Source organism: Schistocerca cancellata, chromosome 1, assembly GCF_023864275.1.
Source record: "Schistocerca cancellata isolate TAMUIC-IGC-003103 chromosome 1, iqSchCanc2.1, whole genome shotgun sequence".
Lineage (NCBI taxonomy): Eukaryota > Metazoa > Arthropoda > Insecta > Orthoptera > Acrididae > Schistocerca > Schistocerca cancellata.
In genome coordinates this window covers 689,824,939-689,847,639 of record NC_064626.1, presented here as the reverse complement: position 1 = coordinate 689,847,639, position 22,701 = coordinate 689,824,939, and positions in this window count along the sequence as shown.

The window sequence follows — 22,701 nt, the reverse complement described above, 5'->3', positions numbered from 1 at the left end:
CACTGACTATCCCTGGATATCCATTAGGAGTAAGCATTGGTCCCCCACCATACTTGCCCTTAAATATAATAAGTGGAGGTGCTTTTCCGCCAGCGGCATTGCAGGCTGCTAAGATGGCAGTGTTCTCCTTTTCTGGTCCACTTGTTATCTACTAGAACGCGAAATCTTTTGTCCAACAGCTTTAGTTTTGGATGGATGTGTACAGATACTAGTTTCATTTAGTCTCCATATATTCTGTAGTTCATCCAAGCTTGTTAACAACGAATCTATGTAGTCACTAATGACAAATGGATTGGTCATTTTTATCCAGGAATATTCCACACTTTGTGGTTTCTCCTCAGACGAATTGTGGTGCTCCTTAAATTCCAGGAACCAGTCCTCACCTGCAATCGTATTTCTGAAAGGAATTATGAAACAATCCTTTGCCACATAACCTTCCACAATGTTAATAAACTCTTTTTTTGGGCTAAAGCCAAATCCCCACGTTTCCGTTATCTTTAAGCATGAGGCAAGCCTTGTCTCATGCTCTTCGGGAATTGCTGTGCTGCACCCCCGAGTTTTGCTTTCAGCTCCACTCATATAGCTATACAGAGTAATTTTCAGAATTCCATATTGCTTATAAGCCCTATACACTGTAAGAGATCCTTGTCTGGTGTTGTTTCATGCTTCATTCAAGGTCTCCTTGGGATAATAACTGTCCTTGTTGTATGTTCTCCTGTATTCCCTAACCATGATGTAAATAACCTGCAAATAAAGAAAACAAAATCAGTTGGGCAAGTGTAAACTACAGTACACACTTGCCCCCCAACAATCATAGGTCTCAATTTCCCCACATGGTAAATGAGTTGGATAAGTATGAACCACTGCTAAAATTCCTAATTATTATTATAAATATTCAAAATAACATAACAGTATGAGAGATCATTTAAAATCAGTGTGGTTACATGTAAAATGTACTTTGTTTAACCAAAAATTAGTTAAGCACCCAAGATCTGAAAACATTAATTAGTTATGACTTGCAGCCATCTTATCACAGATTAAGTAATATTTTATAAAGGACTTGGAGGTCGCTACTATATTTGCTGGAATTTATCAACCTTGTAGTAGTACAACTACAACAATTGATGGCAGCACTAGGTATTGTCATGGAGAATAAGTGTAGCTTACACTTTGCCAGTTAAACACTTACCCCATCCACCTTAACGAAAGACTATTGTTATTCTTTCATGAAAAGATTTGTGTCACTTGGTTTTCTGACTTCATCTTGGTAGTAATATGTTGTAAGTGTCGCTCATGTAAAAGCATTTTCTGAATAATTACTTAATTGTGTGGCGATGTTTCATTTAGTAGACACAGTTGATTCACATATTTGTATACATTCTCAACTAATTAATCTGAAAATTATTAATTCACATGAAGCCATTTTCAACAGGATTACAACAGCCAATGTCAACACATTGGCCTGAACATCCAGCGATGAGAGAAAAGGAATGAGGTTATTTAAGATAGTATCAATACAAATTTTATTTTCTTTTGTCAGCAACTATGCAGATAATGAAAATCCCATCACTGTTGAAATGTACTTTCATGATACAGCAAAATTCGTATATGAAACTTTTGAATTATTTGCACATTCAAATTTCACATAACTGGAGGATCTATCCTATAAGGGCCATTTCAAGATGCCATACTAACATGTGGTTCCTGAAGAGGGGCAATTGCCTTTTCAGTAGTTAGAGGCACCAGTGTGGTTGATTGACTTATCAGACCTCACAGGTCAGTAAGTGTGTCTGTGTGGTGGTGGTGTTGTGGTTGGGGAGGTGGGGGGGGGGGTGCAGCAGCAATATGGCTCTATAAGTTGGAGGGTGGAATTTTAGATCTCTTAACTGGATAGGAGGAGTTAGAGAATTTAGAAGTGGACAGACTGATAAGTTGGAGGGTGGAATTTTAGATCTCTTAACTGGATAGGAGCAGTTAGAGAATTTAGAAGTGGACAGACTGATGATTAGTACAGGGCATTCAAAATAAAGTAGGAGTATGTCAAATAACACAACAGGAATTCAGATGTGGTACTATGAACAGAGCAATTTACCCATTAATGTAACCAAAACAGATACAAAGCTAACACCCAGTACAATCATTCAAATTTATGTGCTTAATAGCTACACAGACAAAGAGACTGAAAACATTTATGTCGAGAACGAACTGTATTTACCTGAGTTTAAGACAACCCTGAATATAAGATGACCCCCTTTCCTTAAGAGTCTCCTTAGAAAAATTGATTTTTAACACATTCTGACTAATCTAAATTATAAACTTTCATTGACTTAAGATATATCCATAAAAAGCTACCAATTCGCCTGTTCTAAACTTTGCCATTTATTGGTTGTCTGTATGTTGGAAACATAAGGAGAAATAAAATAAACAAAAAGAAATTGTTTGCGTTAAATTTGATCTTCTATGCCTCTTTTGTTTAGCCTGTCATCTGTCGTAAAACCATTTTTAATCATCATCGTCAACATCGTGACAGTGCTTATACCTTAGCTGTCACAAATATTTGGCTGTTTCTTCAGATTTTTTTATTTTTTATTTTTTTTATTTTATTTTATTTATTTAATTATTTACTTTTTTGCACATGTCGCGTTTCGCTTCTATACTGACGTGAGAATGTAACAATGTATTTTGCTACAAAAACATAATGTCTGCCCGCCACTCTCCCACTGCGTGTGTAGAACCTGTTCGGATATTGAGGAATGACAATTTTTTGTAGAAAAAAGACACACTGATTTATTAGAAGTCTACAGAATGATGTTTATCAACGATAATAATATTTCGACTGCAGCAAAGAACTGAAAAAGAATTCCTGTCTAGGAAGACAGAGATATTTGAATGTCAGTGAAGTTATTAAATAAAACTGTTCACAGGGCAAAATTTGAACATCTCCCTTATTTAATAACTTATATACACTGATATTTTTGCACAACTGTCTTAGGCAGCAACTAATGTTTTTGTTAATAAAGCCGCAATGTGATTTTCTGTATCCACTCTTGAAATGGTAATTTCAACAGCTATAACTAAATCTCAAACAAATATGTATCCGAGACAAATATTCTCCGTCGATAAAATTCAGGTTTCCGAGCGAGTCAAACAGCAGCTTTATTGTACACTCCTAGGCACGGTTTTGAATCCCTTAAGTGGAAAATTTCATTTAAAAGTCTCTTCATCCATACTAGTACTCGTGCTGCTTCATAAGCCACTACAACTTCAGTTTCTGTAGTAGAGATAGCAATTAAAGTTTGTCACTAACTCATCCAACTGACAGGTGCACCGAAGTACAGGCAGAGAACACCTGAGATGTATCGTCCAGTCCCTAAGTCACCTCCGTGATCGACATCACTATAACATTCCAAAACGCATTTGTCTTCACTCCTTTTGTAAATAAGTCCATAGTCAGATGCGCCTCTCAAATAGTGAAAAATTTCTTTTACCCTTATTATATCACGCTCTGTTGAATTTTCAATGACTTCTAGGTACTTTCCAACAGTGTATGCTGTGTTTAGTCTTCTCCACACATCAGGTACATCAAGGATCCAATTACTTGTCGATCCACAGAGGCTCTGATATCGAAAGATTCCGCTGATGGCCGATCTTTTAAAATAAGTACATAGCTACATCTATGTCAGTAATGGAACAAAATGGTTATGGCCTCACATTCAATTGTTGCTTCATGTAGCCAAGATGGTGGCGATGACTTTATCCAAGATAGCGGCGTGTAGACTTGGCAACAGCGCATGACGTCATCTAAGATGGTGGCAATAACGTCAGCTGATGACGCTAGTATCGTTATTCAAGAGGGCGGCTTTTGGCGGGAGAGTGTCACGCCACCCACACACACAAAAATGGCGGGAAGTTCAAATTCCAAAAGAATAATGCCTCCCAGCACAGTTATCTCTACTAACCTAAGAAAATCGCGGGAAGATATGTCACTTCGGCTACCCATACTAACCTAAGCCACCCGACCACCACTTCTTCCTATGAACTGGCGCCAAGTTTGAATTTTGGTGGTAAACAAAGGTCAATTCGCATATCTCTACTAAGATAAGAAAATGGCGCGAAAGAAAGGACACTTGGACTAACCTCAGTCATCTGACCGCTACCTCCTTCTAAGGATTCATGTGAAAAGGACTTGGAAATGTCTTTATTTAAACGATTTCATGCAGTACAGCCATCTGGTGTATTCACCATGAAGTCTAGAGTCAAACTGACTTACTAAACAGCACTACCACCAGAGGGCACTCTCATCTGTGACGTAATCCAAGATGGCGCGAGACAGTGTGTTCACCACGAAGTCCAGACTCAAACTGACTTAGTACACAGCTCCACCGCCAGAGGGCGCTGTCGTCCAAGATGGCACCCATGACGTCAGGTGATGATGCTAGTACCACTATCGAGGATGGCGGAAAACAGTGTGTTTACCATGAGGCCTAGTACATATTGACACCACCAGTGAGCACTACCATGGAGTTGGAATGAATGTTGGCGAGTGCCATGCCCACCTGGACTTGGAAGGAAATAGTTAAAGTCTCCACCACGATCCTCAACCTACTGCCACGTCTCCTTACCAACCCACATTGGAGGCTGACGTCCACTAACGTGCACCAACTTGCACTAACATGTGCTAACTTGCACTTATGTGCACTGCACATGACATCACCCGAGATGGTGGCCATGTTGTCAGTTGATGATGCAAGTACCACACCCCCTGGCTGGAAGTTTGAATTTTGGCGGAAGAAAGGTAAGTTGAGCTCCATCCACTAACCTAATCCCCCTCCCCCAGAAAAACGGCGGGAAGTTCAAATTCCAACACGATAATATTTCACACCATGGTTATCCCTACTAACCTAAGAAAATCGTGGGAAAATATGTCACTTGGGCTACCCCCACTAACCTAAGTCACTCGACCGCAACCTCATCCTACAACTGGTGCAGAGTTTGAACTTTGGCAGTAAAGAAAGGTCACTCAAGGTTTCTCTATCAATGTAAGAAAACTGCAGGAAACAATGCTCCAATGCTCACCTCCTCTAACCTAAGTCACCCGACCTCCACATCTTCCTAGGGATTGGTGGGAAGCACCCTCCGTCACCCCCTGTCCACTAGGCCACACAGGAGATTAAGGGCAGCCCACAAGAAGTGACGCGACCTGACGTGCGTGCAGTCACAGCCGCCAGCTGCCACCGGATGCACGTGAAAGTTGCCTCTACTTTCGAGTATACAGTCACTGTTATAAACACATCACAGAACTCCAAGGCGCTCTCATGCAGCCCCCATATGCGAGACATGTCCCTGCAATATGTGTCTTTACCGTTGATGACAGAGTAGCTACAAACCTTCGCAAACGCATCTAACAACGTTCTCAATCTTATACTCATGTCACGTGACTACGTAAAAAATAAGAACCGAGTCGACCTCGTGGAAATTGTATAGTGTCCTAGAAATAATTAACACTCACTCTCTTCATGTCTCAGCTTGTATGCACGATAATTCCTGCCCTAACAGAACCTGTTTACAAAAATAGCGCAGAACAACGTAGAATGCAGGCTTCCTCGTGGACCTAACGTGGTACCCACTCCATCACATGTTACCCTTCCTGCTTTCATCACACTCAAACATTCCCTCCGCTATGTGGAGGCTCCTATATCCCAGCACAAAGGATGTGAATGAATCGAGCATTATGTTTAGCTCTTATCGAATTTACCCTCCGGAATACTGATGCCGCTGGTATCGAAGTACCATCCACCTATTCTTTCTTTCTGCAGACAGGACTTTCAGTTGTAAAATTATTTTGCACAGATCTCTAAATTGCACTTACAGTTAAACCCGCAAAGTTGTCTACAGTTCACCAAATACATACGAGACTCACAAAATATCAGAAGCCAGGAACTTATTTACAAGTCTAGCGACAATTAAATATTATTAATATTGCCACAACAGTCTCACACCGATCGATGTACATGTAATTTCTGCTCTTGACGGTTGTGCTTCTGGAATGAATCTCAATATCTATAGCATACATAATTTTCGACGAAAAACATCTCTCTCATACCCTCCCAGTTGTCAATGTACTGAATCTATACGTCCCTCACAATAGGACACACAGTCATCCTCTCTACTCATGCCACAACATAAAGCATAGTACCTTTAAATGCAATATATACACATATTACACAACATAATCCACAGTAACTTTACAATACAATATATTCACGTTTTACACAAACAGTGCAGTTATCTTTTATATCTGTTCAGCACCCAAAAAAATTATCGTATGCCTACACTCACACTGGCTATATGTCACAATGCTCCTCAGTCCTAGGGAAGCACCATCAGCCTTTTCTTTCTTTCTATAGATGTGACATTCAGCGGCACTAAACTATTTTACACTGATCACCTTATTGCACTGACAACTAAACTTCGCAAAGTGCCATACATATCATCAAATACGGTAAGACTGTTACTAAATTACACTGCTTTCCCACTGAGGACAGAAGCTTGAATATTAGAGCGTGAAAGTGATATCCAATGCAGTAATATGTCACGCCGTACCGTGTCGATGTAGTAAACACACAATTCATACCCTCTGCCATACAAAAACATCCCTTTTCAATCAGAGAACCTTCATCAGACCGAAGTCACTCTTAGAACTGTTCTACAAATTCGGGATTGTATCCCCTCGGTACAAACGCGCTAATGTTTCTGCTCCAAACCTGCTTCCCTGCTTTCTCGCTTTTGTACGCACATATCCAGTTTCAGGGTTTACAAGAACACACGTATTTTCACATGGTTTGCCATAATATTAGAACAGTTTCGATATCAAGAACTAGACAGCATCCTACTGATCGCTAGCTCAACATAATTCCCAACATATAGTCTGGAAATTATTTCTGTACAAACCCCAAACTTTAGCGAGGTGAAGCGTACTGTAAACCACTGAGTAATTAGAAACAAATAGAGGAAACTGTATTTCCACTCTCGAATACCGATGTCGGTGATGTAAGAGATTCCAAATCATCCCTATAATTTACAAGCCAACTAAAGTCTTTCCCATGTCTAGAGAACAGGCAAATGTGTCTTCCACATGTTGGATGCACACACCACAATCGATCTTCTCTCAACTAAATAAAGGTGTGAAATGTGCAGAAGCAGTCAACTGAACAATTTACATGGGAGGGAATAACGGTCCAGCACAAGCGCACCTCCGTACACAATCTTCTCAAATTTCCACTTGATCACGAAAGTCACCCAAAACATACTAAGTATTAGTTCACTATTCGGTCGTCTAGACGACGGAAAAGTTAACTCACATACATTCCAACGCTCCGACAGTCCTCTGCATTCAGACGGCTGCTGCCGTTAACAAAAAATGTGAATCAGTCACATCAGAGACCATGCATACATGGAATCATTCCGGAAAACAGGTCACATATATGTTTTATCATTATACTTACAATTAAATGTTACGATCGTGGTCACAATTGAACGGCAGTCGACAACAAGTGAAGTATCGGAAATACACCCTGCTGAAGGCTGTTCAAATGGTTCAAGTGGCTCTGAGCACTATGGGACTTAACGTCTGAGGTCATCAGTCCCCTAGAACTTAGAATTACTTAAACCTAACTAACCTAAGGACATCACACACATACATACCCGAGGCTGGGTTCGAACCTGCGACCGTAGCGGTCGTGCGGTTCCAGACTGTAGCGCCTATAACCGCTCGGCCACTCCGGCCGGCTGAAGGCTGTGGCTCTGAAAATGGAAATATCTGTATCTTACTTACGACTGGACATAGTCATCTCCTCTACACTTATCAGAACACAAACACATACATTATAAGCCTGACGCTCAGACGCGAACATATCACGCACCTCCCACTACTACTAAACTTAATAATACTTGACTAATAAACAATTCCACATGATGCAAAATAATACTGACCAAAAATAAACGATGGGTGGGCATGTTTCTTAGATATTTCTTGCAAGTGATACCACTGTGTCTTAGAAAAAGGGACGTAATCGGTCAGCTGTTAAAAAAAATCTCCGATCGCAACAGCTACTGTATGTTACCGCCACAAGCGGTCTTGGTTCTACAGCTGCAAGCAAGTATCCATGTTAAAAGCTATACCACCATTACAAATCGAGGTACATCATTCCACGAGGTATGCATATACACAGACATACAGAAAACAGAGCAAACGCTCTCTTAATATGGGGGTGACTGGATACAGTCATGTACAGTGCTATATTACGCCTCCTGATCAGTGCATTTGGCTAGGTGTTGGCAGCTGTGCTACATTTACAGCAAATTTTAGAACGCAGAATGAGAGGTTATGTTACGATCGCATTGACAGATCTGACGTAAAATCGATAGAATTGCGAAAAATGACTAGGGGATACATATAAATTGACCAAATATACACTGAAATGCGGGGAAATTGAGGAAGTACTTGTGTATCTTCTGGTTCACGCTGAACAGTTTGTACATGGGAACAAGCGTGTGGTAACAAGAGGAATCGAAGAAAACGTCGACAGGGAATCAGGGAGGCATTTTTTTCCGTCGAGGCAGCATTATACTGTATGTCTATTGAGGTACCAGTGATACACGCCAGTTGACTACTGTATTTGATGCTTTTCAGGAGGATAGAGAACATTTCACCTCTAAACTTACTTGCATCTGCGTTAAAGGATAACTGAGAGTGGACGGGGTGATCGATTGAGATGGAGCTGTAACGAGGTACGATTTAATGGTTGACTGATGCATTCTAGAGAAGGAGAAGCTGCTGCAGGCCAATTTTTCCTGTGTTCCGTGTGGATGCATCAGTAGCATGACATAGCCTGCGTTCTAGTCGTACAGAGCAACGTGTTCTGTATGTGGTTTAAAGCACTGTCTACTTGCGATCGTTAACGGTAAACCTGTCGGTCATCAGAGGACTTCCGTCTCATGTGTGATTAAACTTGACACATTGCTCTAAACGAACTTTGATTTATGCGATGTAAATTCTAGGCTTCACCGTCATAACTAAGTTAGTGATAAGTGCTTGTGAGGTGCTGTAATACCCGTGTACACAATTGCTCGACAGATGTGCTGTTTACAGAGTTAGTGGCGGAATGACTTGTAATTTTCACATGTCGGACGCTGCTGCTATGTGTTTATCTGTTTCCTTGTAGCAGGTATGCTCCACTACCAACGATCATTTTATATAGGCCTGATGCATGCATCATATAATTTCTGAACGGTGATCAGATGTGAACAGTCGACACTATACGTCTCTGGAAAGATATATTGTGCTCATGTCATGCAGAGGAAGTGTTTTACGGAAGTAGTTTTTTCGTTTTACGCTTCGATAACATAGTTTATCGTAGAGAAACCGGGAAGAAAGATGTATGTCATACGTTTTAAATATATTTCTCACAATGAAATATCAACAACGCTACATTCCATACGACCAATAGATCGGAAACGCAGGCGATCTAACATTATAGCCCATTTTAAGTGCAGAACGTTGTAGCCTTAGGAGTGCGTGTGTTTATGTTCTCTCATGCCAATACCTTCCAGGTACCGATCCTAGACTCTAGAACAATACTTTAGAGTTGATAGCTTGGTTGATTTACGTAAAAATGCATCGAACTCCATCCATCTGGAGCTCCATCGAGCATAAAAATCATTCATTTCTTATTCTTCTTAACTGTCTTCTATTACATCACGGTACTTTGAAATCTGATACTACACATCGATAAGGAGTGCTAAGCTCCTCGACATGGACACATCTCGAGATGGATGAGGACTCGGAAAGCTCCATTCATTCACGAAACGTGGAGTGTAACGGTCTTCTTCTGGTCGGTTGCAGATTAATTAACTAACGGTGCTGCAGTGCGGGTTGTTCAATGACAGTGTGAGGAGGGTCTTTCACTCTCTAATTTTACCCTAAGAGAGCGAGAATGCTCTGTGACTCCCATATGAAGAGAAATAGATCGTAAATTAAACACTATGCTGGAGGTGATGGAAATATGTGGAGTGCTGTCTGGTATACTTTGATTATTTATGTGATCGAGAATTAACACTGATGGACATACTGCACAGTTATCTATCCATGTTCGTAATGATACTCGCAGAGTGGAGAAGGGATGGTTTAGCTACGATACTGAAATTGGGGAAACATGCTGTCACATCATTGGCCTGTGTTGAAGGTACTGTAAAATTGATAAAATGGTTCCCCCTATCAAATGTGATGCTTATTATTAGAGTACATCGATGGTGTCTTTCCATCCCATCAGTGCACTGGCACGCTGTTGGTTACCACATAACGATTGACTGATATCGCTTTTTTATAGTTGAGGAAAGAGTTTTGCTGGATGGACAGCACCTTCTGGGGTGGATAACATCGAAAAACTGACACGTACATGAGTGCAATATGAGGAATCAGTCGAAAGGGAAGGCAGAGCCATCAGCTATTCCATAAGTGTGAGAGACGAGTCTAAATGTAGAGCTCGTGAATCACCTTCAGACCATAGTTTGGAAACCTAGGCCAATGCAGTAAAACTCTTATGATTTCCTTATGTTGTAACTATATTTTATTTAATATCAGCCGATGTGTGATGTGTTATGCTATCTGCCATAAGAACATGATTTACACCTTGCAGCGTCTAGTTTCCTGCGAAATGCTGTGGATCAGTTAGTTTAGAACCAGGCGCAGGCTTTGAAGTCGAGGAAGAAAAATTAACTGTTTGGCATTGTACAAAAGTGTGTTAGAAAACAGTGTTTCAAACATCTAAACAGGACCAGAGGGAGCCTCTCATGCGATTTAGTATAGTCTGTGGGATATGATCATTCGCCTAGAGTGTAGGTGATCAAACTATAAAGTGACCTCTGCAGTGCCTCTATATTTGATAGGATCGTGTCACACAGGTGGCAGTAGCAGCAGCAGTTTGAGGTGTAAATTCGGTGAGGGACTGGGAATACCGTTGGGAATGCTTGGAGGGCTGCACGATGCACTATTCTGCGGAGTATTGCGAAATCTCTTTCTCCATGCTGGACCGTACCACAGCTATGCGTCATTGCGCCAGCATCGGTGCCTAGGTGACTTCTATATTGAATTAAGTTAGTGAGGCTTTCATAGTATTTAATTTTTCTCAATTGGGGGTAGAGAATAACGACGATAGTATGTCGGGCTGATTGATTTGAATGGACACGGATCTGCTTTGGACTGTAGTAACTGTATCCAGTTTCAATATGTACCAAATTGCGCGCATTTCTGCCGAATGGTCAAAACACGTCCTGTTGCACTAACTCAGGTCATTCTGTTTCTACACGGGTTGCAGAAGTGGTGGATGTGTCTTTCTCTGATTTATGCTCAGTTCCAACTTAAATTGGAATGATCACATGCACAAAGCTGTAGAAATGGGATCAGTTGCAAGATGCGTAGGGACTGACAAAAACCAGATTGTAATTTTACTGTAGCCTACAGGTTCGAGGAAGGTGATACGTTGCTAGATATGAGACTGCCAGAAATATGATTGAGTAGTGGTTGTAATCATTAAAGGAATTTCCAATAGGATCGAACACAGGCATGTGCTTCAATGGAAAGACCTGATTCGAACTCATGGACATCATTTCTAACAGATAGCGTAACACTAGAGATCTGAGAAGCAAGTGTACATTTTCTTACAACCTCAATCAGCACATCATCTACTACTACTGTTTGTGGTCCTTCTCAATCAATCATCACCTATAACTCAGTGGATATATCGCAGAACCTCTGGTATGGTATCGAGACAGAATGCGCTACAAATACTGTAGAATTATCTAGCTGGGGCGGTGCGAGGGAGTCGCAAATACCGCATACATACCACGTTCGTTAGCTGAATCACTTTCAAAATGTGTTAATTTTATCATGAGGTTGCATCGTGCGCTACCTGTTGCTCTGATAATACACATTCCTACGATCACTGTCATGCTGTTTGTCCGGAAAGAAACCACCTCATTCAGAGGTAATGCCCGCCCATCATTGATTTTCGGTCAGTATTATTTTCCATCGCGTGGAATCATTTATTGGTCAAGTATTATTAAACTTAGTAGTAGTGGCGGGTGCATGATATATTCGCATTTAAGCATCAGTCTTATAATGTATGTGTTTGTGTTTCGATATGTGTAAAGGACATGACTATCTTCAGTCGTAAGGAAGGTACAAATATTTCCATTTCCAGAGCCACAGCCTTCAGCAGGGTGTATTTCCGATACTTTGCTCATTGTCGACTGCCGTTCAATTGAGACCGCGATCGTAACATTTAACTGCAAGTATAATGATAACACATATATGGAATGATTCCGTGTGTGCATGGTCTCTGGTGTGAATAATTCACATTTCCAGTTAACGGCAGCAGCCGTCGGAATGCAGAGGCCTGTTGGAATGTAGGAATGTATCTGAGTTAATTTTTCCGTCGTCTAGACGACCGAATAGTGAACTAATACTTAGTATGTTTTGGGCGGCTTTCATGATCAAGTGGAAATTTGAGAAGATTGTGTATGGAGGTGCATTTGCGCTGGACCGTTATTCCCTCCCATGTAAATTGTTCAGTTGACTGCTTCTGCACATTTCGCGCCTTTATTTAGTTGAGAGAAGATCGATTGTGGTGTGTGCATCCAACATGTGGAAGACACGTTTGCCTGTTCTCTAGACATGGGAAAGACTTTAGTTGGCTTGTAAATTATAGGGATGATTTGGAATCTCTTACATCACCGACATCGGTATTAGAGAGTGGAAATACAGTTTCCTCTATCTGTCTCTAGTTACTCACTGGTTTACAGCATGCTTCACCTTGCTAAAGTTTGGGGTTTGTACAGAAATAATTTCCAGACTATATGTTGGGAATTATGTTGAGCTAGCGATTAGTAGGATGCTGTCTAGTGCTTGATATCGAAATTGTTCTAATATTATGACGAACCATGTGAAAACACATGTGTCCTTGTAAACCCCGAGGCTGGATATGTGAGTAGAAAAGCAGGTTCGGAGCAGAAACAGGAGCGCTCTGATGTAAAAGGGATGATTTTGTATGGCAGAGGATATGAATTGTGTGTTTACTACATCGACACGGTATGGCGTGACATATTACTGCATTGGATATCACTTTCACGCTCTAATATTCAAGCTTCTGTCCTCAGTGGGAAAGCAGTGTAATTGAGTAACAGTCTTACCGTATTTGACGATATGTATGGCACTTTGTGAGGTTTAGTTGTCAGTGCAATATGGTGATCAGTGTAAAATAGTTTATTGCCGCTGAATGTCACGTCTGTAGAAAGAAAGAAAAGGCTGATGGTGCTTCCCTAACACCGAGGAGCATCGTGACATATAGCCAGTGTGAGTGTAGGCATACGATAATTTTTTTGGGTGCTGAACAGATATAAAAGATAACTGCACTGTTTGTGTAAAACGTGAATATATTGTATTGTAAAGTTACTGTGGATTATGTTGTGTAATATGTGTATATATTGCATTTAAAGGTACTATGCTTTATGTTGTGGCATGAGTAGAGAGGATGACTGTGTGTCCTATTGTGAGGGACGTATAGATTCAGAACATCAATAACTGGGAGGGTATGAGAGAGATGTTTTACGTCGAAAATTATGTGTGCTATAGATATTGAGATTCATTCCAGAAGCACAACCGTCAAGAGCTGAAATTACGTGTACATCGATCAGTGTTAGACTGTTGTGGCAATATTAATAATATTTAATTGGCTTCCAATATTCTTGTGAGTCTCGTTTGTATTTGGTAAACTGTAGACAACTTTGCGGGTTTAACTGTAAGTGCAATTTAGCGATCTGTGCAAAATAATTTTACAACTGAAAGTCCCATCTTCAGAAAGAAAGAATAGGAGGATGGTACTTCGATAACAGCGGCATCAGTAATTCGGAGGGTAAATTCGATAAGAGCTAAACATAATGCTCGATTCATTCACATCCTTTGTGCTGGGATATAGGAGCCTCCACATAGCGGAGGGAATGTTTGAGTGTGATGAAAGCAGGAAGGGTAACATGTGATGGAGTGGGTACCACGTTAGGTACACGAGGAAGCCTGCATTCTACGTTATTCTGCGCTATTTTTGTAAACAGGTTCTGTTAGGACAGGAATTTTCGTGCATACAAGCTGAGACATGAAGAGAGCGAGTGTTAACTATTTCTAGGACGCTATACAATTCCACAATGTCGACTCGGTTCTTATTTTTTACATAGTCACGTGACATAAGTATAAGATAGAGAACGTTGCTAGATACGTTTGCGAAGGTTTGTAGTTACTCTGTCATCAACGGTAAAGACACATACTGCCCGGACATGTCTCGCATATGGGGGCTGCATGAGCGCGCCTTGGAGTTCTGTGATGTCACTGTAACAGTGACTGTATACTCGAAAATAGAGGCAACTTCACCTGCATCCAGCGGCAGCACGTGGCTGTGACTCGTGGCTGTGACTGCGCGCACGTCCAGTCGCGTCACTTCTTGTGGGCTCCCCTTAACCTCCTGTGCGGTCTAGTGGACAGGGGGTGGTGGAGGGTGCTTGCGCACATCTGTTGGATTATTTTGCAAGCAGATCTGTAAGCTGTGCTATGCGTTATTTGGACAGTTTACAATTTCGTGTCTGCACATCACTGTGCTGCATAATTTAGGAGGAGTTTGCAGGTCTGTACAGAAATTATTTCGATGTAGTAGTTTGCATGTGTGCAGGCTTTGGAATGCATTACTTTGACTGCCTACAATTAGCAAGCGTGTATGTTGCGTTATTTATGAGTAGTTTGCATGTCTGCAGACTGTTTATTGTGACCCAAAGCACATCAAGACGAGTGTTTTGTGTCAGTGTGATAAATATACTCCATCTGTAAATAAATTGTTCCGTAATAAATAAAGCACACTCCTTGCTCTCTCTGGCAGCAGAGTGCAGGCTGAGTCATTTTCCCACCAAACCCTAGGAAGAGGTGGCGGTCGGGTGACTTAGGTTAGAGGAGGGGAGCATTGGACTACGTTTCCCGCAGTTTTCTTAGCTTGGTAGAGAAACTCCGAGTGACCTTTCTTTACTGCCAACTTTCAACCTCTGCACCAGTTCATAGGATGAGGTGGCGGTCGGGTGACTTAGGTTTGTGCGGGCAGCCCAAGTGACATATTTTCCCGCGATTTCTTAGGTTAGTAGAGATAACGATGGTGTGATGCATTATCGTGTTGTAATTTAAACTTCCTGCGGTTTTACTGAGGGAGGAGGGTTAGGTTAGTGGATGGAGCCTAATTGACCTATCTTCCGCCAAAATTCACACTTCTAACTAGGGGATGTGGCACTTGCATCATCAACTGACGTCAAGGCCGCCATCTTGGATGACGTCACGCGCTGTGCACGCTAGCCCACCAACATGGGGACGTGGCGGTCGGTTGAGGATCGTAGTGGAGACTAACTATTTCCTTCCAAAGACAGGTGGGCGTGGCACTTGCGACAATTCATTACAAGTCCATGGTAGCGCTCTCTGGTGGTGTCAATGTGTACTAGGCCTCGTGTTGAACACACTTTTTGCCACCATCTTGGATAACAGTACTTGTACCATCACCTGACGTCTTCGACGACAGCGCCCTCTGGTGGTGGTGCTGTGTACTACGTCAGTTTGAGTTCGGATCTCATGGTGAACACTCTGCTTCCCTCCATCTTGCATTACATCACAGATGAGAGCGCCCTTTGGTTTTGGTGCTGTGTACTAAGTCAGTTGGTGGCTGGTCCTCCTAGTGAAAACACTGGATGGCCGTATTCCATGAAATTGCTTAAATAAAGACTTGTGTCCAAGTCCTTTTCACGCGAATCCTTAGGAGGAGGTGGCAGTCGGATGACTGAGGTTAGTCCAAGTGTCCTTTCTTTCACGCCATTTTCTTAGCTTAGTAGTGATATGCGAATTGACCTTTGTTTACCACCAAAATTCAAACTTGGCGCCAGTCCGTAGGAAGAAGTGGCAATTGGGTGATTTAGGTTAGTGTGGGTAGCCCAAGTGACGTATCTTCCTGCAATTTTCTTAGGTTAGTAGAGATAACTGTGCTGAGAGGCATTATTCTTTTCGAATTTGAACTTCCCGCCATTGTTCTGTGGAAGGGGGTTGTGGCACTTTCCCGGCAAAAGCCACCATCTTGGATAACGGTACTTGCGTCATCAGCTGACGTTATTGCCGCCATATTGGATGACGTCATGCGCTGTTGCCGAGTTTACACGACGCTTTCTTGGATACATCTTGCAAGAATGGGATGTGGGGACGTAACTGCTTTGTTCCATTACTTACATCTACATCTACATCTACATCTACATGGATACTCTGCAAATCACATTTAAGTCCCTGGCAGAGGGTCCTTCAAACCACCTTCACAATTCTCTATTATTCCAATCTTGTTTAGCGCACGAAAGAACGAACACTTGTATCTTTCCATATGAGCTCTGATTTCATTTATTTTCTCGTCGTGATCGTTTTTCCTATGTAGGTCGGTGACAACAAAACATTTTCCCATTCGGAGGAGAAAGTTGGTGATTGGACTTTCGTCAGAAGATTCCATCGCAACGAAAAACGCCTTTCCTTTAACCTTTAATTGGGGAGGTGTGCATTCATAACATTACTGGGGACTTGGTGTGTTCTCAGCACCCTACATAAATATAATACTGTCTTTTTGATTTTTTCTTAAATTGTTTATTATACAATAATGCCCCCCCATGAACCATGGACCTTGCTGTTGGTGGGGAGCCTTGCGTGCCTCTACGATACAGATAGCCGTACTGTAGGTGCAACCACAACTGAGGGGTATCTGTTGAGAGGCCAGACAAACGTGTGGTTCCTGAAGAGGGGCAGCAGCCTTTCCAGTAGTTGCAGGGGCAACAGTCTGGATGATTGCCTGATATGGCCTTGTAACACTAACCAAAACGGCCTTGCTGTTTTGGTACTGCGAATGGCTGAAAGCAAGGGGAAACTACAGCCATAATTTTTCCCGAGGGCATGCAGCTTTACTGTATGATTAAATGATAATGGCGTCCTCTTGGGTAAAATATTCCGGAGGTAAAATAGTCCCCCATTCAGATCTCCAGGCGGGGACTACTCAAGAGGACATTGTTATCAAGAGAAAGAAAACTGGCGTTCTATGGATCGGAGCGTGGAATGTCAGATCCCTTAATCCTGCCTGATTAGAAAAGGTTAGAAAAGTTAAAAAGGGAAATGGATGGGTTAAAGCTAGATATAGTGGGAATTAGTGAAGTTCGGTGGCAGGAGGAACAAGACTTTTGGTCAGGTGAATTAAGGGTTATAAATACAAAATGAAATAGGGGTAATGCAGGAGGAGGTTTAATAATGAATAAAAAAAATTGGAGTGCGGGTAAGCTACTACGAACAGCATAGTGAACGCATTATTGTGGCCAAGATAGACACGAAGCCCACGCATACTAGAGTAGTACAAGTTTATTTTTTTATTTTATTTATTTATTTATTGTTTCGTGTGACCAAATTAAGGAGAAGTCTCCATGGTTATGGAACGAGTCAATACATGAAATTATAAAACGATATTAGAAACATATAAAATGAAATATAAAAAAACATATTCAGGTGACAAGTCGTAAGTTTAAATAAAGAAAATCAACAATGTAACACTGGATTTTGCTTAATTTTTAGCTCTTCCAGGAGCTCCTCGACAGAATAGAAGGACTGAGCCATGAGGAAACTCTTCAGTTTAGACTTAAAAGAGTTTGGGCTGCTGCTAAGATTTTTGAGTTCTTGTGGTAGCTTATTGAAGATGGATGCAGCAGTGCATTCCACATGCAGATTGGATTTCTGCCTAGTATTAACTGAGTGAAAGCTGCTAACTCTTGGGAATAGGCTAATATTGCTAACAACAAACGAAATTAAAGAAAATATATACTGTGAGGGCAATGTCAGAATTTCCAGACTACTGAATATGGTTCGACAAGAGGTTCTCGAACTTACACCACATATAGCTCGAAGAGCCCGTTTTTGAGCCAAAAATACCCTTTTTGGATCAGAAGAATTACCCCAAAAAATAATACCATACGACATAAGCGTAAGAAAATATGCGAAGTGGACTACTTTTCATGTTGAAGTGTCACTTATTTCAGATACTATGCTAATGGTAAATAAAGCAGCATTTAGTTTCTGAACAAGATCCTGGACATGGGCTTTCCACAACAGCTTACTATCTATCTGAATGCCTAGGAACTTGAACTGTTCCATCTCACTTATAATATGCCCATTCTGTCTTATCAAAATATCGGTTCTTGTTGAATTGTGAGTTAGAAACTGTAAAAACTGAGTCTTGCTGTGATTTAGCATCAAATTATTTTCCACAAGCCATGAACTTATTTAATGAACTACATTATTTGATACTGTTTCAATATTACATACAAGATCCTTCACTATCAAGCTGGTGTCATCAGCAAACAGAAATATTTTTGGGTCACCTGTAATACTGGAAGGCATATCATTTATATAAATAAGAAACAGCAGTGGCCCCAGCAACGACCCTTGGGGAACGCCCCACTTAACAGGGACTGAACATCACTACCACTCTCAATATAGCGGAGAATTACCTTCTGCTTTCTGTTCTTAAAGTAGGAGGCGAACCAATTGTAAGCTACTCCCCTTACTCCATAATGGTCCAACTTCTGCAGTAATATTTTGTGGTCAACAAAGTCAAAAGCCTTCGTTAAATCAAAGAAAACACCTATCGTTCGCAACCTTTTATTTAATCCGTCCAAAACCTCACAGAGAAAAGAGAATATAGCATTTTCAGTTGTTAAACCATTTCTAAAACCAAACTGAACATTTGACAGCAAATTATGTGAATTTAAATGCTCCAGTAACCTTGTATATACAACCTTCTCGATAACTTTAGCAAACACCGATGGCATAGAAATAGGTCTAAAATTGTCAACATTATCAATTTCTCCCTTTTTATAAAGTGGCTTCACTACTGAATACTTTAATCGGTCAGGAAACCGACCACTCCTAAAGGAAAAGTTACAGATATGGCTAAGTACTGGGCTAACATACATAGAACAATACTTCAGTATTCTGCTAGATACCCCGTCATATCCATGAGAGTTCTTGGTCTTTAGTGATTTAATTATTAACTCAATCTCCCTCTTGTCAGTATCATGGAGCAGCATTTCAGGTAACAGTCTCGGAACACTTTTTTCTAAGAGCGTTATATGATTCCCTGTTGGGACTAGGTTTCTATTTATTTCACCTGTTATATTCAGAAAGTGATTATTAAATACTGTACATATACGCGACTTATCAGTAACACGGACATTCCCACTACGCACTGATTCTATATCCTCGACCAGTCTCTGCAGACCAGCCACTTCCTTTACGACTGACCATATGGTTTTAATTTTATCCTGAGACTTAGCTATTCGATGTGCATACCACATACTTTTTGCCTTCTTAATAACATTTTTAAGCACCTTACAATACTGTTTGTAATGGGCTGCTGCATTTAGATTTTGACTGTTTCTATCGTTTTGATATAATTGCCACTTTGTTCTACGAGATATTCTTATCCCTCTAGTCAGCCATCCAGGCTGCCTGTTTGTCCTAGTACCGTGTTTTGAACGTTTTAACGGAAAGCAACTTTCAAAGAGCACCAGAAAAGTCTTGAGAAAAGCATTATATTTATCGTCTACTGTATCAGTGCTATAAACAGCTTGCCACTCTTGTTCCTTGATAAGGTTTAAAAAGATCTCTACAGCAACTGGATCAGCTTTCCTAAACATCTGATGACTATATTTAACACGTGTTGCAGAACAAAAATCTTTTAGAGTTAAAATTTGTGCATCATGATCTGAAAGGCCATTAACCTTTTTGCTAACAGAATGCCCTTCTAGTAATGAGGAATGAACAAAAATGTTGTCTATGGTTGTTCTACTGTTCCCTTGCACTCTCGTTGGAAAGAATACAGTTTGCATAAGATTATATGAATTAAGGAGGTCTACCAGCATCCTCTTCCTTTCACAATCACTTATACAATTGATATTGAAGTCACCACATGTAACTAACTTTTTGGATTTCCTATAAAGTGAACCAACAACCTCCTCTAGCTTTAGCAAAAATTTTGTGAAAACGGAGTCTGGGGATCTATAAATAAAACAGTTACAAGTTTAGCTCCGTTAAATGTTACCACACCTGCACAACATTCAAACACCTTTTCAGTGCAGTACTTTGAAACATCAATTGACTCAAATGGGATGCCGTTTTTCACATACATGGCTACTCCTCCCCCACACCGCAAAGAGTTCCTCGAAAAGCTGCCAACTAGCTCTGCAGATGATGAAGAAATTGATGAAATGTATGATGAGATAAAAGAAATTATTCAGGTAGTGAAGGGAGACGAAAATTTAATAGTCATGGGTGACTGAAATTCGACAGTAGGAAAAGGAAGAGAAGGAAACATAGTAGGTGAATATGGATTGGGGCTAAGTAATGAAAGAGGAAGCCACCTGGTAGCATTTTGCACAGAGCATAACTTAATCATAGCTAACACTTGGTTCAAGAATCATGAAAGAAGGTTGTGTACATGGAAGAATCCTGGAGATACTAAAAGATTTCAGATAGATTATATAATGGTAAGACAGAGATTTAGGAACCAGATTTTAAACTGTAAGACATTACCAGGGGCAGATGTGGACTCTGACCACAATCTATTGGTTATGAACTGCAGATTAAAATTGAAGAAACTGCAAAAAGGTGGGAATTTAAGGAGATGGGACCTGGATAAACTGAAAGAACCAGAGGTTGTACAGAGTTTCAGGGAGAGCATAACGGAACAATTGACAGGAATGGGGGAAAGAAATACAGTAGAAGAAGAATGGGTAGCTTTGAGGAATGAAATAGTGAAGGCAGCAGAGGATGAAGTAGGTAAAAAGACGAGGGCTAGTAGAAATCCTTGGGTAACAGAAGAGATACTGAATTTAATTGATGAAAGGAGAAAATACAAAAATGCAGTAAGTGAAGCAGGCAAAAAGGAATACAAACGTCTCAAAAATGAGATCGACAGGAAGGGCAAAATGGCTAAGCAGAGATGGCTAGAGGACAAATATAAGGATGTAGAGGCTTATCTCATGAGGGGTAAGATAGATACTGCCTACAGGAAAATGAAAGAGACCTTTGGAGAAAAGAGAACCACTTGTACGAATATAAAGAGCTCAGATGGAAACCCACGTTTAAGCAAAGAAGGGAAAGCAGAAAGGTGCAAGGAGTATATAGAGGGTCTATACAGGGGCGATGTTCTTGAGGACAATATTATGGAAATGGAAGAAGAGGTAGATGAAGATGAAATGGGAGATATGATACTGCAGGAAGAGTTTGACAGAGCACTGAAAGACCTAAGTTGAAACAAAGCCCCGGGAGTAGACAACACTCCATTAGAACTACTTGGGAGCCAGGCCTAACAAAACTCTACCATCTGGTGAGCAAGATGTATGAGACAGGTGAAATTCCCTCAGACTTCAACAAGAATATAGTAATTCCAATCCCAAAGAATGCAGGTGTTGACAGATGTGAAAATTACCGAACTATCAGTTTAATAAGTCACAGCTGCAAAGTACTAACGCGAATTCTTTACAGACGAATGGAAAAACTGGTAGAAGCTGACCTCGGGGAAGATCAGTTTGGATTCTGTAGAAATGTTGGAACACGTGAGGCAATACTGACCCTACAACTTATCTTAGAAGAAAGATTAAGGAAAGACAAACCTACGTTTCTAGCATTTGTAGACTTAGAGAAAGCTTTTGGCAATGTTGACTGGAATACTCTCTCTCAAATTCTGAAGGTGGCAGGGGTAAAATACAGGGAGTGAAAGGCTATTTACAATTTGTACAGAAGCCAGATGGCAGTTATAAGAGTCGAGGGACATGAAAGGGAAGCAGTGGTTGGGAAGGGAGTGAGACAGGGTTGTAGCTTATCCCCCATGTTATCAGTCTGCATACTGAGCAAGCAGTAAAGCAAACAAAAGAAAAATTTGGAGATGAATTAAAATCCACGCAGAAGAAATAAAAACTTTGAGGTTTGCCAATGACACTGTAATTCTGTCAGAGACAACAAAGGACCTGGAAGAGCAGCTGAACAGAATGGACAGTGTCTTGAAAGGAGGATATAAGATGAACATCAACAAAAGCAAGATGAGGACAATGGAATGCAGTCTAATTAAATTGGGTGATACTGAGGGAATTAGATTAGGAAATGAGACACTTAAAGCAGTAAATGAGTTTTGCTATTTGGGGAGCAAAATAACTGATGATGGTCGAAGTAGAGAAGATATAAAATGTAGCCTGGCAATGGCAAGGAAAGCGTTTCTGAAGAAGAGAAATTTGTTAACATCGAGTATAGATTTAAGTGTCAGGAAGTCATTTCTGAAAGTATTTGTATGGAGTGTAGCCATGTGTGGAAGTGAAACATGGACGATAAATAGTTCGGACAGGAAGAGAATAGAAGCTTTCGAAATGTGGTGCTACAGAAGAATGCTGAAGATTAGATGGGCAGATCACATAACTAATGAGGAAGTATTGAGTAGAACTGGGGAGAAGAGGAGTTTGTGGCACAGCTTGTCTAGAAGAAGGGATCGGTTGGTAGGACAC